Below are 17268 nucleotides of genomic sequence, written 5' to 3' on the forward strand. Positions count from 1 at the left end.
CATGGGCTTTTCCCACTTCTGTGAACTTACATCTGATACATTGTTGGGGACCTGCTCCATCACAACTTTGACCAACTATTGTTTTTCACTCTCCAACTTCTGAAATATAGAAAAAAAAAAATATGGATCTCTTCCTATATCTTCAGAATAAAATCACTCTCTTTCCTCTGCCTCCTTTGCTTTTTTCTCTTTCCCTTCAGTGCTGAGCCCAATCCCCCCAAACCCTGAAATCTAATAAGATACTGATGTGCACCCAGAAATATGTGTTTTTCAAAAACTCCCGGTGATCCTAAAGATGAGTACAATGTAAGGGAACAGTAGTCTAGAACATATATGAGAATCTAGGAAGAAACTAAAATAACCCCAATAGCCAAAATAAATTTCAAAATGTTTAGTCATGATGTACCTTCTCATGGAAGGTGATCTTTTCTCATTTTTAGAGTTTACTTCACTTTTTATTTGGGCACATTATATAAGGTCATTTCCCAGTTTCTCACAGAAAATTCAAAACCATAAATGAAAAGCATGTGTAAGATTTGACTAAAAACATACACGACCATTGCACAAAAAAGTCACAGGTGATGACTCCCTCCAAAGGAGATGTGAAGCAGAAATAAGAGTAGTTAGAAAGGAAATGTTTTGTCTCCCTACAGCTGCTATCCCCTTCCAGGTCTTTGCAACAAGGGAGACTTTTGGGGTTTGTTCTTTTTTTGGCCTCCAGACATCTAGTTAGGTAATAAGAATTTTGTCTTTATCACCTCAATTTCCTTCTATGATGATTTAGATTTTTTAAAAAAAGAAAAAGATAGATCTCACTTGGGCTACAAGCCTAAATTTCAGGATCCAAAGATATCTGTCAGACCTGGCAACACAGCTATTAAAACGTGGTACTCAGTAACTTTAATCTCCACATTGGCAAAGGAAGGGGTTCCTAGAGGTAATTTGCTGGTGTAGATTTTATCTAATGCCATTTAATCTCTACGGTGGCCATCTTGAAATATGATTGCCAGAAGTCCTCTATTTTTTTTTTTTTATAAAGCATATCACTTCTCACAATAAAAATCAGAGACCACCCTCTTTCTCATTAAACTTGTGACGGCATTGGGAATTGCTTTGCCTAACAGAATGTGGCAGAAGTATTATTCTGGAATGCTTGACCCCAGAGAGCTTAAGAGGACTGGCAGCCTTTGTGTCTTTACTTTTGGAGTCCGCCCACCATGCTGTTAACAAGTACAAAAAGGCGAGAGGCTCCGGAGGATGATGTGCCATCTTGGATGTCCCAGCCACAGCCAAGCTCTCAGCTAAAAGCAACAGCGTGAAAGATCCTGCTCGTCATTATGTGATGTAAAGTAATTGCCCAATTGAGCTCTGTCTGAATTCCTGATGTACAGAATTGAGAGAAATAATAAATTGTGGTTTTAAGCTACTAAGTTTGAGGTCATTCATTATGCAGCACTGGATAACTACAATATTTTCCCACACTCTCCCACTGAAAACCTCACAGAGTACAGCGGTTTAGATATTGCTTGGGGCATAAAAACAGCAGAGTGTATCGGTATTAGTAATAATGATCTTAAGCCATTGTGATAACTTAAATGGTGCTTAAGGAAATAAGAATATCTGTCTAAACTTGCATGATCTATTTTAGAAATAATCCCACTTGTTACATTTTTTTAAGATTAATACAGCAACTTTAAGGATGAGTATCAGGAACCTAGAACATTTGCTTATGTGAGACGCTTCATTCCTGAGGAAGTTTGACAAATGATTCGTGCTTAGAAGAATTCTCTTGTCTTGAGATCAAAAGAGCCTGAAAAAGCTGAGATGAAGGTAAAGTGATGTGAGAGACATCTCAAAGGTAAGGGTTGAAAAGTGGGAGACCGATCCCTAGAAGAATTCCCCTAACAGCCTACTATGCATCCTGACATTATCATTGAGCAATACTTTTAGATAGAGTACCTCACAGAGGAGGGCTGGATCTTAGCCCCACCACCACCATGTATTCTCTGTAGGCTTTGGCTGAACTACTTAATCTCTCTCGAATGCTAGTTAAAGAACAAGTCTGAATACCACTGATTCTTCTTGCAGACAGACTCTACAAATTTCTGTTTGAGTGAAGAACATCATATCTCCCGTGTGGAATTGCAACTGCTGAGCCAGTGTGACTTCCTCAGAGCCATGGGTTCATTCAGGTGAGGGTGGCTGACCTTTCCTACCGTATTAGGTTCCTAAGCCTGCTGTAACAAAGTGCCACAAACATGGTGGTTTAAACAATAGAAATTTGTTTTCTCACAATTCTGGAAGCCAGAAGTCTGAGATCAAGACACCACAGGATTGGTTCCTTCTGGGGGTTCTGAGGGAGAATCTGTTTCATGCCTCTCCCTTACCTTCCAGAGGTTCATTAATAATCTTTGGTATTCCCTTGGCTTGTTGTCACATCACCTTAATCTCTACCTTCATCTTTACATGATGTTTTTCTATGTGCAAGTTTCTGTGCCCAGATTCCCCCTTTTTAATATAAGGGATAATATAATAAAGGGATAATATAATAAACCAGTTGCATTGATTTAGGGTTTACCCTAAGAACCTCATTTTAACTTGATTACTTCTGTGAAAGACTTTATCTCCAAATAAGGTCACCTTCTCAGGTTTCAGGGGTCAAGACTTCCATATATCTTTTGGGGGGGAACACAATTCAAGCTTAAATTCCTGGGTCAGTTGGGAGACGCTATCCCACCCTGCAGAACCTCAGAGCCTGAACACTGGCTATGCTTGATCATCCTTGGAAACAGAAAACCCTACAGATGCTTGTCCTGATATCTCCCAGAGATTGACTCAAGCTTCTTATTCCATCTTAGCCTGCAACTTCCAGAGAAAGTGTCCCACTAGTTATCCTGAGAGTAGTTATCCTGACAACCCTAACCATCCTCAACTCCTACTGTGCCTCATTCCACCTGACACCCTAAATCTATCACCACCGCTGCAACTCACTCTCATCCTATCCTTCACTCACCAGGCATCTCCCTGGATGCTGACTCCCCAGGCTCACTGCCAAACCCTAACTCTCTCTACTATTTTTGTTTGTTTGTTTGTTTGTTTGTTTAACTTAAGGTAGTCTTTTTTTTTTTTTTTAAGTTTTTCTTTCCTAAGTGGGAAATGACACCATGCTGAATGACAAATGTGTCTATCCTTTGCTCAGGAACTGCAAAGGAAAAAAACCCAGTCCCCACAAAGTAGGCTGGAATAGCCATTTAAGGTTTCAGTGACTGTCCTAGTGCACATGCCTCCTTCCTAGTTAATTCTTTTACATTAATAACTGCTTTGGGCGCCATAATTATATACCTGTTTTGACTACAAGATGTTGTGTGACAAGTGGTAGGGCTTATCAAAATCGAGTCAACATTACAGGTGCTGTCAGCATGATAGACAGAGAGGCGAGGTATAATCCCGATGGCTCCCTGATGAAACATATACAGAGGCTTAACCTAATCCCTGAAGGAATGACAGGGAAAGTAAGGTGAAAGACCAATTAGCCTCTTTCCATATAATCTGAAATTTATTAGTTGGCTATTTTCATTTCTTCCACTTCCTGACTTAAACCAGGTAGGAGCCAGGAGGTGACAAAAGCCAATGCTTTCTCAGCAGAGCCATCTACCTGATGCTTTCTGTGGAAGATCTACCTTCCTTTTATTGGACTAAAAAGATGTGTCCTCGGGACTGGAAGAGATTATGCTGAGTGAAATAAGTCAAGCAGAGAGAGTCAATTATCATATGGTTTCACTTATTTGTGGAGCATAACAAATAGCATGGAGGACAAGGGGAGATGGAGAGGGGAGTTGAGGGAAATTGGAAGGGGAGGTGAACCATGAGAGACTATGGACTCTGAAAAACGATCTGGGAATTTTGAAGGGGTGGGGGGTGGGAGGTTGGGGCACCAGGTGGTGGGTATTGTGGAGGGCACAGATTGCATGGAGCACTGGGTGCTGATATGCTGAAAAAATAAAAAAATTAAAAAAAAAAAAAAAAAGATGTGTCCTATTTACCTACAGCCTTTCGTTACTTATAGAGAGTTGTAAAAGGTAGCGTATTTGTCCTTTTTTTCCCCCCTTAATGGGGGTAAGTAGGCACTTGGGAGAAGCACTAATTTTCTAAAATGCCATCCGTCAGTTACTGAGTTCCCTTTTTGTGTTTACCCTCTGTTAGTCATTGCCGAAGATATGAGGAAAAGAGAAGCAATATTCCATGGCCTATCAGAATCTAGTATAGGGAAGAAAATAAAACTCTACTGTAGGAAGAGAAAATCTTAGTGATTCTGCTATTTTTCATATGATGAAATTGCTTCTTCCTTTTAGTAAGACAAGGACTATCTTTCAGGGTTTTATCCAGCTCTGGGGATGGGATGCCCTGGAAATCCCTTTCACAGACTCATTCATTTAGCATCCTTTGTAACCAATGGCATGTAGTTGAAGAGATACTAATCAGGGGTCACAGTAGCATCTGTGGTAATATTTGGTGGCTGAGGCCAGGAATGAATGTGTATGGCTTGAATTATACAGTTATGCTGCAGTGAGACTATGTATCCACAATGGGGACTTGACTGAAGGTCAATGTGACTAAATCTGGGAAGCCATCATGAGTAGGGTGAGGGAGTCAAAAATGTTTCCTTCATGTGAGGGTGACAATCTTTACAGTGCTCAAATGTTCCACCTTGGCCCCAGCAGCCACTCTTCCTAACTGAATTCTACACATAACCTGTTCTCAAGGGGCTAATAAAAGCACCTCTGGTGTCCTCTCCTGGGACAGAGGTCTGTCACTGTCATCAAAGGGCCTCAGCCTCCTAGCAACCTAAGTAACATCCCTAGAAATGGAGCAAGTGCAGTTAGGAGGAGAAACCCACACTAATCATTCTGGCTGTTGTTTCTTTTCTGCTCTCTTTGCCCACATATGCCACTTTTCCCCCTAATCAACTTCAATTAAATTTAACTTAACAAAGATTGATAATAATTATCATTGCTGTAAAGAAAAACAATAATCTTTTCTCTTCCCATAGTGCTTTTTATTTTTTTCTAAACCATTTTCACATACATTAATTAATTCAATCTTTAGCATCTGCCCTGTGCCCAGGCAGGGACAAGGCACTGTGAGGAATGCAAGAAACAAATCTTCGCACACCCCCTGAGTGGCTGGCATGCTCCCTCTCGTTGTTTTCACAGGCCATGGTGACCAAAAGCATTGGGCCTGAAGTCTGTCAGACACAGCTACCAGACTGGAGGCAGGGCTCCTTTCTGGGAGGAGAAAATGGAAATCTGGCACCCTGGCACCCTGAGCCTCCTGCCTTTGCTCCATCACAATCCATGATCTGCCTGACTCCTCGAGGCTGTTCCCCACCCCCGAGTTTACGGAGCTGCCACATCTCCTTTCGAGATAACCTCCATGTTTTTGTTTCTAATTTTAACCTGATTCTGATCCTCTACCTGCCCTTCCCCTTAACTTCTCCAGGTTCGTTTATATTGCATTTTGGCTCTCGGCTGGGTTTGCAACTCCTCCCAATTTAGCAACATCTGAAAATTTAATTAGCGGGTGGTTGTCTCCTTCTTCCATATAATTAATGAAGATGTTAAAATAAAACTGGATTAAGAACTTATTACGCTGTAATTTGCAAATCATTGCCAAAGTTACCAGATAAGCTCTAACAAGGCAGGGGGGAGAGGGGTGAGGGTGTCTAAGCCATCATGGCCCTTACCTCTAAACCAAGGGCCATATGGCCCAAGGACAGGAGTTCAGGCTGGGAGTCAAGAGCCTGGGTATTCATTGGGAGTCTGTCACTAGGAGAAACTCCCCAGTGATGAACCACCTCTGAACCCCAAGGCACAGGCTGAAGAACACCAAGATAATTTCAGCTCAATAAACTGAGGAGTTGGGTCTTTTATTTGAGGATGCAACACAAGCCGTGATCCGTTCAAAAGGAAGGGAAGGAATGGAGAGGGGAAACCTATATCTCTCACTGAATACTGTAATACTAATAAGTCTTTCTTGAAGCCTGAATAAAATAATAAGTCAAATCATAAAATCACAGGACACACTTACTTCCTAAATGGCATTATTCTTGGCTAATGATGACAGCCAACTCAGGACAAAAATGGTCTATAATAAGAGAGTTTCTAACATTTAAAAATAATAAGCAATGAGAAAGATCTTGCACCTAATTTTATCTCAGACTGTTCACAACAAAGCCCATCTTTGCTTTTGTACCTTATGCTGGCCTTAGAATTTCTTCTACTCCCCTCATTCCTTCTGACCTAGCATCTCTCAGCTGAATCTTTACCTTCATTCTTCTCTTCTGTACTTTGACATCAGTGACCCCACAACTCTCTCCCAGCTCCTTCATCTGCTTGACAAACTCAATTTCATGTCTTTCCAGCAGGAACAAAAAAAGGTCCCTTACCTGATCCTATGTACAGGCCAACCCCACACATGGTCCCTGTGACACCCCTGGTTCAGGTGGCTCTGCCTTCCATCTTGGAGCTCCTTGCTGGACATGTCCGCCCAGCTGGAAGCAAACCTGGAAATAGGATTAAGTGCAATTATGACGAATAGGCACAGAATAGGTTATTGAAGGAGTTATTAGTATAAGCAATCTTAGCTTCATAAAGCAAATATTAAAGAGGTAGTGCTATAGTATAAATATTTGTATCCCTTCAAAATTCCTGTGTTGGAAACATAACCTCCAAAGAGAAGATACTAGGAGGTGAGGTCTTGGGGAGGTGATTAGGTCATGAATGGAGCTCTTCTGAATGGGACTCATGTCCTTATAAAAGAGGGCTGACAGAGTTGCCATGTGAGAATATAAGAAGTCTGCCACTCCGAAGAGGGCTCTCAATCAACCAGGCTGGCACCCTGATCTTGGACTTCCATCCTCTGGAACTGTGAGAAGGAAATATCTGTTGTTTATAAGCCACCAAGTCTGTGGTATTTTGTCATAGCAGCCCAAACTGACTAAGACAGGTAGTCATACTTGGGGAACTTTTTCAAGAAACTAAATGTTGAAGAATATAATTCATGAATTTGGTTTTATTCCAAAGCTCTTTTGTTATGTTGAACATACAACAATGTTAGTTAGAATTGACAAGTCATGCATGACATGACTGCCTTACTGGCTCAATATGGCAAATTCCAAATGAAGTTTGGTATCAGAGACATTAATTTCTATATTGGAGCCCTTTGTAGTTCTTTACATCAATATACTGGAAAGAAAAAGCCTATTTCGTTTAAAAAAAAAAGGAAGGAAGAAAGAAAAAGGAAATAAAAGACAAAGTAGTGACTCACTCGAGGGAATACCTTGAAACGGGTATAATTTATTAAACAAAATACCCTTAATATGACAGCAGTCAATTTAGCCTGATATAAAAGAGGGTCTGTGTTTTCTTTCATTTATATTTTTATGATATGTAATGTCTTTATAATTTCACCACTCCACATCAAAGCCGCCAACCGCTGAGCGCCTAAATAAGTAGCATGTGAAGAAAATGAATGAATTGCTAAATGTCCCATTACGTCCACAGAGAATATCCTTCTATTTGGAGTCAGGAATCTTAAATTGAGACGACAAATGAATGGTTTTCACTCCAATGAAGGGAGAGTTTTGGCAACTTTATTACGTTCAGCATTTGAATGGACTAAGGGGGAAATATAGAAAGAAATGAAGTTTTAAAAAATAATGTGTTTTTGGTATCTGAGCTCTGGCTCTAAATGTCAGTTCCTCTGTGAGACAGAGTGATGGGGACAGTAGGGGGCATAGCACATGCATAAAAAACTCCAGGGAGCCCGGAGAGGAGGGCCTGTCAGTGGTGTGATTTCTCCAGCACAAAGAAGCTATTTGGAGAATCTTAACAAGTTCCAATGTGTTTGGCCCAACACATTAGGACTGACATCAACAACTGAAAAGCAAAGAATGTGTTGAGCTGGTTAAAGGAAATCACAATAATCAGCGGCTCTTAGAGCACTTAACCACAGACACCCAGGGAGCCCCAAGGCGAGGGAAAAGAAACAGGGTGGTGACTGCAGCACCACGGGGGAGTTCATTGACTTTTAAAAATCTGCCCAATGTTCCAGAGGAAAATAGGATGAGTGCTATAGTGAAGACAAGACAGCTACTGGACAGTGCGTACCTTATGCACACTGCTCAGGGTATCCACTTTCGCAGACCCTAATTCATTCATTCTTAGAGACTCAATATCTAAAACTTCTATCTTTCATGCATCAGATCCTACCTCTCTCCTCTCTTTCTCTCACCATCTGCAAATCTCCATATAGACTTCCTCTCAGCATGGCGATTTGTGCACCCTTAATGATGGCGAGGAAATAGGCTCACTAGTGAGTTGTGGTGGGCTCTGAATCAGGAGGCAGGACACTTTCAGGGCAAAACATTTAACTTTCTGGTCAAGAATTAAGCAACCAACTAAGAGTTCAGGACCAAAATAGGGCAGATGTACTGTGAGTGTTGTGATCACAGTTACAAGGTGAACAGTTAGTAACCAAGTCAATTATTGATTCTTTGACTGAGGTTGACCTGAATCTTTGTGAGTATGTGAGAATCTATGTCTGACATACAGGCAGTCAGAGCACGGTTGGCAGAGGCTTTCCCTCCTATATCTTTCAGGGTCTGTATTTTAAAGAAAGCGGTTTATACCTAGATAAGAAAATAAAACAAAACAACTGGGTAATTCTATTTCTTATCTAGGTATAAACTGCTTTCATTTGCATGGAGATATTTTCCTCTTTTAATGGAAAAATATTATCTGTACATAGCAAATAGGTATTAAAATTGCAACATAATGTAAATCAGAACATAAACTTTGAAATTTGAATACTATTCTTTTAAGACAAAAGAACCAATCAATAAGTTCTTCCTCTCTGACCTGTTTTCTAATTACAAGAACAAATGGATTGGATTATATAATTCTAAATTCCCCTACAGTCTTAATATTGTATGGTCTTTAACAACACAAATAATAATATCACAACTACACAATAATGGCATATCAGCAACAACAATCTTGTCAACAACCATTTGCTTAACGGTTATAAAACACAAGACAGGGTGCTAAGTGGCTTATGTACTTTACTCCATTTAATCCTTGCAATAACTTTATGAAGAAAGAATTACTGTTCTCATTTTTATAGATGAAGACAAGTTTCCCAGCATCACAAAGTTTGTGGGTGCCAGCATTGGAATTCTAACTCCCATTGAATCTCAAATCCTGTGTTCTTTACTTAAAAATAATTATCAAATATTTTAGTTTTACTTAGCATGGTGGGAGGGAAAGACTAGCTAGGAGAAGCCAAGAAGTAGAACTGTTTTCACTAATATTTTTTTACAGTATTATCGAAAAGACTCACATGGGAAAGAGAGAACCGTACAGTTTGGTATGTGTGCAAGTGCCAGACTGAATAGATCAAGTAGTAAGAACGACAGGAGTTTTAAAAAGGGGAGATCATTATTAGTTAGATTCTAGCAACGGGCCTAGTTGGAAAGGGTTTCATGTCACTGGGCTTTCCAAGGAGAGGAAACAAGGCCGACAGAAAGGCCAGGAGAGGTTTTTCTGGTGGGAAAAAACCCATTAGCAAAAGCAAATGCTGGAAGTATTGTGGCATGAATGAAGGATGAGTTTGCTTTATCTGGTTTGGAGGAAACTCATAAAGCTTGAGATTTGGGAGTTAAAAAAAGAAAAGAAAAAAAGTTTAATGTATTTCCTTTGAAACTGAGAATTCAGAGACAACCAATTCACTCTAAGTTATGATTAATTCGTTTACCTTTGTAAAATGTGATCAGCACTTCTGGACATCCAATATTATGTTGATTACTACCTTCAAGCGTGTAACGGATGAACCACAGGCATTAGGATCGACCAGGACCCCTTGCTAAAAATTCAGATTAACTAGTTCTCACACAGACTCACTGATTCAGAGTCTTTGCAAAATGAGCCCAGGAATTTGTATGCCCAAATGCTTTTCAAGTGATTAAGATGCTTTATTGAAGTATAGTTTTCATGAGATAAAATGCACAAATTTTAGGTACTTATTTTGATCAATTTTGACAAACAGATACACCCATGTAGCTTTCATCCCAGTGGAGATATACATTTCTTGCACCCCGGTTTTTTGGGCTCCTTAGCAGTCAACCCCAGACTGGTCCAGGTAACCACTGATCTTGACTTCCAGTCCCCATAGATTAATTTTGTCTGTTCCAGAACTTCATATAAATGGGGTCACACAGGGTATACTTTTGTATAATGGCTTTTTCCTCTCAACATAAAGTCTGTGAGATCAATCTCTGGGCCTCAGCAGTTTGTTCATTTTTATTGCTGAGTATTAAGTACCCCATTAAATGAATATACCATGATTTGTTTATCCATAGTCTTATTGATTGATGTCTGAGTGGTTTCCAGTTTCTGACTGCTGTGAATAAAGCCATGTGACATACTTATATGTCATTCATAGACCAATGTTTTTATTCCACTTAGATAAACAGTTAGGCATGACAGTACTGGGTCATGGGGTAGGTGTGTCTAGCTTTAAAAGAAAAATAATCAGTTTTCTCAAATGATTATCTGTACCATTTAATATTCCCACCATCACCGTGTGAAAGTTTCAGTTGTTCCACACCTTCACTTGATAATGTCAAGCTTTTTAATTTCACACATTCAAGGTCAACCTAGTTTTTTTTATGGTTAGTGCTTTTATGTGTCCACAAGATCTAAAGATTTTCAGTACCTTTATCGTAATTCAAAACATTTCCTAATTTCCTTATAATTTCTTCTTTGATATGGGTTATTTAGAAATGTATTCTTTAATTTCCAAATATTTGGAGGTTTTTCTATGCCTCTTATTGTTAAGCATTTTAAATTTAATTCCACCATGATCAGAAGACATATTTTATAAGGTTTCAATTTCTTGAAATTTATGAGATGCATTTTATGGATCGATATATGATCTAGCTTGATGGATGTTCCATGTGCATTTGAAAATAATATTTTTCTGCAGTTGTTGGGTATGGTGATCTGTTAATGTCAATTAAGTCATGTTGGTTTTAATGTTGTTTCAATTCTGTATATCCTAAACGAATTTCTGCTTATTTATCCTATTAACTACTATGAGAAGGTATTAACACTTCATCTATGATTGTATTCAACCTGTTTACACTTAGATTATGACTTGTTGACTGTATATATTTTACTTTTATAACCAATCTGACAATCTCTGTCCCTTGACTTTTAGTTTATTTGCATTTAATAGTTATTTATGTGCTTGAGTTTAAATCTATCATATTATTTATGTTCTATTCGCTTCTCTGTTTTGTTATTTTTGCCATTTTGAGAGGTTAATTAAATCATTTTAGAATTCTTTTTTATTTCCTCTATTGGCTGTTTTGCTACACTTCTTATTATTACTTTTCCTTGGCATGCTAGGAATTATAATATGTATCTTGAATTTATAAAAGTATCCTTAGAACTAATATTTTACCAGCTCACACTTCACACTTCACACTTGCAATTTACAAATGTAAGAACATCAAATCAGTTTATTATTTTTTTAATAAACATTCCATTTTTGGCATTTCTTTTAAGTTGGTGACAATCAGGCACATTCCAATATTACATAAAATCAGTTTATTCTTATTACACCACCACCTTTTGTAGTATTATTGTCATATGTTTTATTTAGCTTTACCTTATAATGATGTCATTTTTGCCTTAAAGAGTTTATTTGCCCTCTAAAGAAATTAAGAAAAGAAAATTTGAAAGTGAGTCTTCTATATTAATTTGTATGCCTTCCACTGCTAGTGCTTTTCATTTCTTCTTGTGGAACCAGATTTCTATCTGATATCATTTCCCTTTGGCTTGATGAATTTCCTTTAATATCTCTCATAGTGCAGGTCTGCAAACAACAAATTTTCTCAGCTTTCATTTATCTGCAAATGTCTACTTCACCCTCATTTTTAAAGGATATTTCACTGCATATAGATTCTGGTGGGCTTTTTTTTTTTTTTCTCCCCCCTTCTAGAGTTTTTTTTCTTTCTTTTTTTTTTTTTTCTTTCCCTTTTAGGGGATTCTAGAGTTTTTGTTTTTGTTTTCATTTCCTTCTTTCAGCACTTTAAAGACGACCATTCCATTGTCTTCTGGCCTTCATTGTTTCTGACTGAAAATCAACCATCTTTCATATTATTGTTCCACTATGGATAATGTGTTGATTTTTCCTAGTGCTTTTGATATGTTCTTGTCATATCATTGTCTTTGGTTTTCAGCCATTCGACAATGATATCAGTACCTAAGTTTGGTATTCTTGATATTTACTCTCCTGTAGCTTTTTAGTATAAATGCAGACTACTGATTCCCACTTCAGACCTACTATATCAAAGTCTCTGGTAGTATGACAAGGATCTAAATTTCTAAACAGTCTCTAAATTATTTTTATGGACACTGAAGATTAGAGAATCACTAAACTACAGTAATAAAACTAGTCCCTATCCTGAAGAAATGTAGGATATTTGAAAGAGCTAAGATATATACTCAAAAATCTATAATATTATTAGGATATAAAAATATGCCATATCAGTAGGAATGACTTGTTATGAAAGTTCAGAAAAGAAAGAAGAAAACTAAGTGGTTAGAAAGAAAGTTTATTGGAAGACATAGCATTCAAGTAGAATCTTAAAAAATGAGTGCTATTTCAATTTGGAAAATTAGAGGAGAGTTGCCCCAATTTAAGTGGTCATCTCTAAACACTATAAAGAACAACAATTTTACCATCCCCAAACTAATCTTGAAACCTCTATTACTGGCATAAAATAGGAGTGAGAGGCCAAGCAAAAGGAATATTTTTGACAGACTTAGGTTGAAGGTGTCTGACCTTTCAAATTTTAATACAGAACTGTACCCTCCACATACACACAAGTGGTAACCCTATTCCAAGCAGAAAAAAAAAGAGATTTGGAATGTTTTCCAGCCCATTACCAAAATGCAATAGCTTCTTATTTTTTTTAATGCAACATAACCTGGATGTCAGGTTGCATTAAGATGCCTTGGGTTACGATGACATAAATAGTTCAACATAATGAAACATGACACTGAGAAATATGGGCATCGATCTGTGCCACTAATTTAAAGACGCATTGGGTTTTGCCCTGATCTGTTTTTATGTCCTCAACCAGGAAATGACACATGGATAATGGGTATTGTCTGCTTTGTTGTTCCCAGGACAGGCTGCACAGAGTTTTTCTATTATCGACACATCCTTGGTATTGACAAGAGGGTTATCATATTCTCTTTCTCATGGACTCTTGTCAAATGGTCATAACTTACACAAATAAGAACAGACTCATTGTAAAGGCAGTCTTCAGTAAAATGGATTCCAACTATATCTTCCTCACACTTCAGTCTTCATTAGAGCTGAAATTTAATCATATTTATTTACGTAATCAGTAAACTATAGTACTATGCTAGGGAAACAGATTACTAAGACACTGACCTCTAGTCTTTTTTAGCATTTATTAAATTACATTTTTCAGAGTTGTTACTAGATGTAGCCCTAAAATTTCTGTGTTTTGGAAATACAGAGTTAAACATGTTTTGGTCAAAACTGGAGATTGAATTAATTCAGAATTCCTTGCTTCCCACTCATGCTGGATCAGTATAGTCATAGAGCTCTGCTGTGTGAGAACTGGAACTGGGCTGTCTATAAAATCTATGAGTTGTCAAGCATTTTCCTATCCATTAAGTGGAGACTGAAGAATTCTACCCATAAACCTAGGGAAACACCTTGGAATTATTATCTTGAGGTATGAATATGATCATTGAGATCCACAGGAGAAGATAAGGGGAAGGGCGACAGGTAGGAGGATGGGATGGGGAAGAGTAGGAGAGGAATAACTACAAACCATTTGAAGAAACAAATCTCCAGGAGAGATAATGAACCCACATAATAGCAATAACAAAAAAAAAAAAAAAGAAGAAGAAGAAGAAAGATTGCTTAAAAAATCTTTAAAAATTTTTAAAATAAGTATATTAAAATGGCTTTATAAATCAAATTTACTAATATTTTCCTTAATGTTAGTTCTTTCTGTGTCATACTTAACAAATTTTGCCTATTCTAAGGTCATGGATATATTTTTCCTATGTTTTATTCTAAGAACATTGTTTTAATTTTCATATTAGTCAAAAGGTAACTCACAGAGTAGAAGATGTCTGCAGTGCATAAAGTGAGAAAAAAGTCCTTTCCAGCATATATTCAAAATACTTACAAATAATGAGAGAAAGACAATCAAATAAAACAGTAGGGAAAAGATTGGAACAAGTACTTTACCAAAAATGTAAAAAGCCATCAAAATGGCCAAGGAGTATTTGAAAAAATGAAAATTAAAAACACTATGAAATGCTATTACACACCCAGCAGAATGTTTAAATTCTGAAAGCTGTCAGTAGCAAGGGTTGGCAAGGATGCGAAGAAACTAAAATTCTTATGTATATGGATGAGTTGAACTGCAGATTGCTATGCCCACTTTGGAAAACAGTTTAACAGAATCTATTAAGCTAAAAACATGCATACCTTATGACCCAGCAACTCGACATATGGGTAAATACCTAATTTAAGTGATTATTCATGTTCACCTAAAACATATTGCTATATAAGCTGTTAGCAGAAAGGGAAGCTGAGTGAAAAGTTTATGGGAACTTACTATACTATTTTTGCAACAATTCTATAAGTCTAAAATTATCTCAAATTAAACAAAATTAACTGTTAAAAGGAAAGCCAGACACAAATGGCATAAACTCAGGAATTAATTCATATGAAATTCAAAAAGAGTAATCTATGGTATGGAGGACCCTTTAGGGGAATACTGACTCAAAGGGACATAAAGAAGCATTCTGTGATCGTGGAAATGTTTTACATCTTTCTCTGGGTGGTATTTACATGGCAGTACATATAAAGAAAATGTAAAGAAAGAAACAGGGTTAAATTGTTAAACGATGCAAATAGAATTCATCTGAATGCAGTATAAAGCTATAAGGAGATGGAAATTATGAAAGATAAGGTAAAAGAGATGAAAGACAGAAAGAAAATAAAAAATTTCATCTGTATCTCCTTAGGGTTTCAGGAGGAGAAATTACAGAATAGGGAGTAATAATACTGAAAGATGTAATGTGAATCAGATAGATAATTTATAAAAAATGTCTTCCGTTTGAAAGAGCACACTGAGTTTTCAATAGAGTAAATTATATGCATACCTAGTTCCAACGTGATTAAAAAAATCAGTTATCAGAGAAAAAGAATCTTAAAAAATGTTAGAATTCTCACTATTGGAGTGGGAATACAGATCAGCAAGGAAGACTAGAATGATCCATATAGCAAAGGCAATATCAGTACAAACTCATGTTTAGCTTAATTTAATTTAGAGAGAGATGTTTACATACAGAAATATTTGTCAACTTGTGAATATACACAGGTTAGTATCCACTACATATAATTCTTTGTTGACAGCCAAAAAGAAACAACACCCTAGTGGCAACAAATATATCTACCATCCAAATCTTAGTCTTAATACCATTCTCTAATAAAAGGAGTAAGACTTTTGGAGAAATAGCTGATTCCAGGATTGGAACAGGAAATATAAAGATGACCACTGAACACTTTGTAGTACCTAAAGGGGAAAAATCACAAACCCCCACAATGGTGGGGACATCTCAAAGGAACACAGGGGCCAACTGAAAGAGCTCCTAATGACCAAAGCTGGAAAAATGCAAGCAACAATAAAAATAGTGTGGGATTATAACACAAAGTATAAAATAAATATTAGTGGTTCCATTTGGATACAAGTTATTGAAAAAGTTAATATATGGGAGAGAAGAGACAAATTTCTGGTGCAGAATAATTCCAAGTAATTTATGTAGATACCCTATCTTCAAGGAAGTGGAGCATATAACTCCCTACTCTTGACATGTGGGCTGCACGTAGTGGCTTTTTTCCAAAGAGTAAGTGTTGAAAGGAGGAAAAACAGGATGAACTTTACAGTGGAGAAACTTGATAAACACTGCCTCAGCCAGACAGTAGTCAACATCAGTAGTCACAAATCATATTGTTAGGATATAACTTTAATATGATGTAATAAAAATGGCACTTTAACTCTATGGTTTTCCTCCCCCAAACCCATATCCCCAGTTCTGTCATGAGAAAAACATCAGAAAATTTCTAGCAGTGGGGCAGCCTACCAAATATTTGATCAGTACTCCTCAAAGCTATCAAAGTCATCAAAAACAAGAGACATCTGAGAAACAGCCACAGTCAAGAAGAACCTGAGGTAACAGGATAACTAAATGTAATGTATTATCCTAGACGGACTCTTGGAACAGAAAATAGACATTAGGTAAAAACTGTAGAAATCTGAATAGACTATGGACTTTAGTTAATAGTAGTGTATCAGTGTTGTGCTCATTAATGATAAAAAAATATACCAGATGTTAAAAATTTTAAAAGAAGCATAATCAACAACAAAAAAACAAATAAATACAATAAAATCCATCGCTGCTTCTTTTTTTTTTAAACTTGTGATTTTTAAACTTGTGGCTTTTCAAAAAGATGATGTTGATGATGATGGTGATAATTATTGTTGTTGTTGTTGTTATTATTATTATTATTTTAATTCCTGAAAAGCAGACAGTAAAACAGTTCCTGGAAGAATTTACAACCTACGGGATGTGATTTTTTTTTTTTTTTTAATTTTCAGAATTCATCTATGGATCAACTGTTGCTATTCCATTACAATAACCATTTCTTGGCTGAGTTCAGGTCCTGAGGAAGCGCCACACCCTTGAAACAAAACAAAACACACCCAGAACAAACCATACAACCATCTTTAACCTAGCTTTTTATAGAATGTCTCAGTTCCTTGTAACTTTGCACACAAGCTCTTGTGTTGAATTGAACTATAACTGGTTTTATATTTGGAGAAAGCAAATTTGAAACCTTTAAAGAGAAAAAAAGTGGGAGCAAAGTTGTTTTTGTTTTTGCTTTTATGACAAAGACTACAAGATTTAACAAGCAAACTCTCAGTGAGCATTCTTAAGAAGATAGAATTCTGTTGATCGAGAGAGGTTGGGGAGAGTGCAGGCCATGCTGCAGTGACACGCAGGGGCGCACAGCTCCCATGTTGGCTGTGGGTGGCTAGAGCTCTGCCCCATACTTTCTTCACTTTGGGATCCAGCTGCCCTCATA

The 17268-nt window shown here is 37.2% G+C and overlaps 1 long non-coding RNA gene across 1 annotated transcript in view; it reads left to right on the forward strand.

The window, feature by feature from the left end:
• Nucleotides 1-17037, forward strand: part of LOC125082584 (uncharacterized) — a 68015-nt gene extending 50978 nt beyond the window's left edge. The window contains exons 3-5 of the long non-coding RNA XR_007122016.1: nucleotides 2089-2192; nucleotides 16216-16354; nucleotides 16781-17037. This is a non-coding gene — a long non-coding RNA (uncharacterized LOC125082584). The remainder of the gene's footprint in view (nucleotides 1-2088; nucleotides 2193-16215; nucleotides 16355-16780) is intronic.
• Nucleotides 17038-17268: the final 231 nt, after the last annotated feature.

This window comes from Lutra lutra, chromosome 12, assembly GCF_902655055.1.
Source record: "Lutra lutra chromosome 12, mLutLut1.2, whole genome shotgun sequence".
In the NCBI taxonomy this organism is placed as follows: Eukaryota; Metazoa; Chordata; class Mammalia; order Carnivora; family Mustelidae; genus Lutra; species Lutra lutra.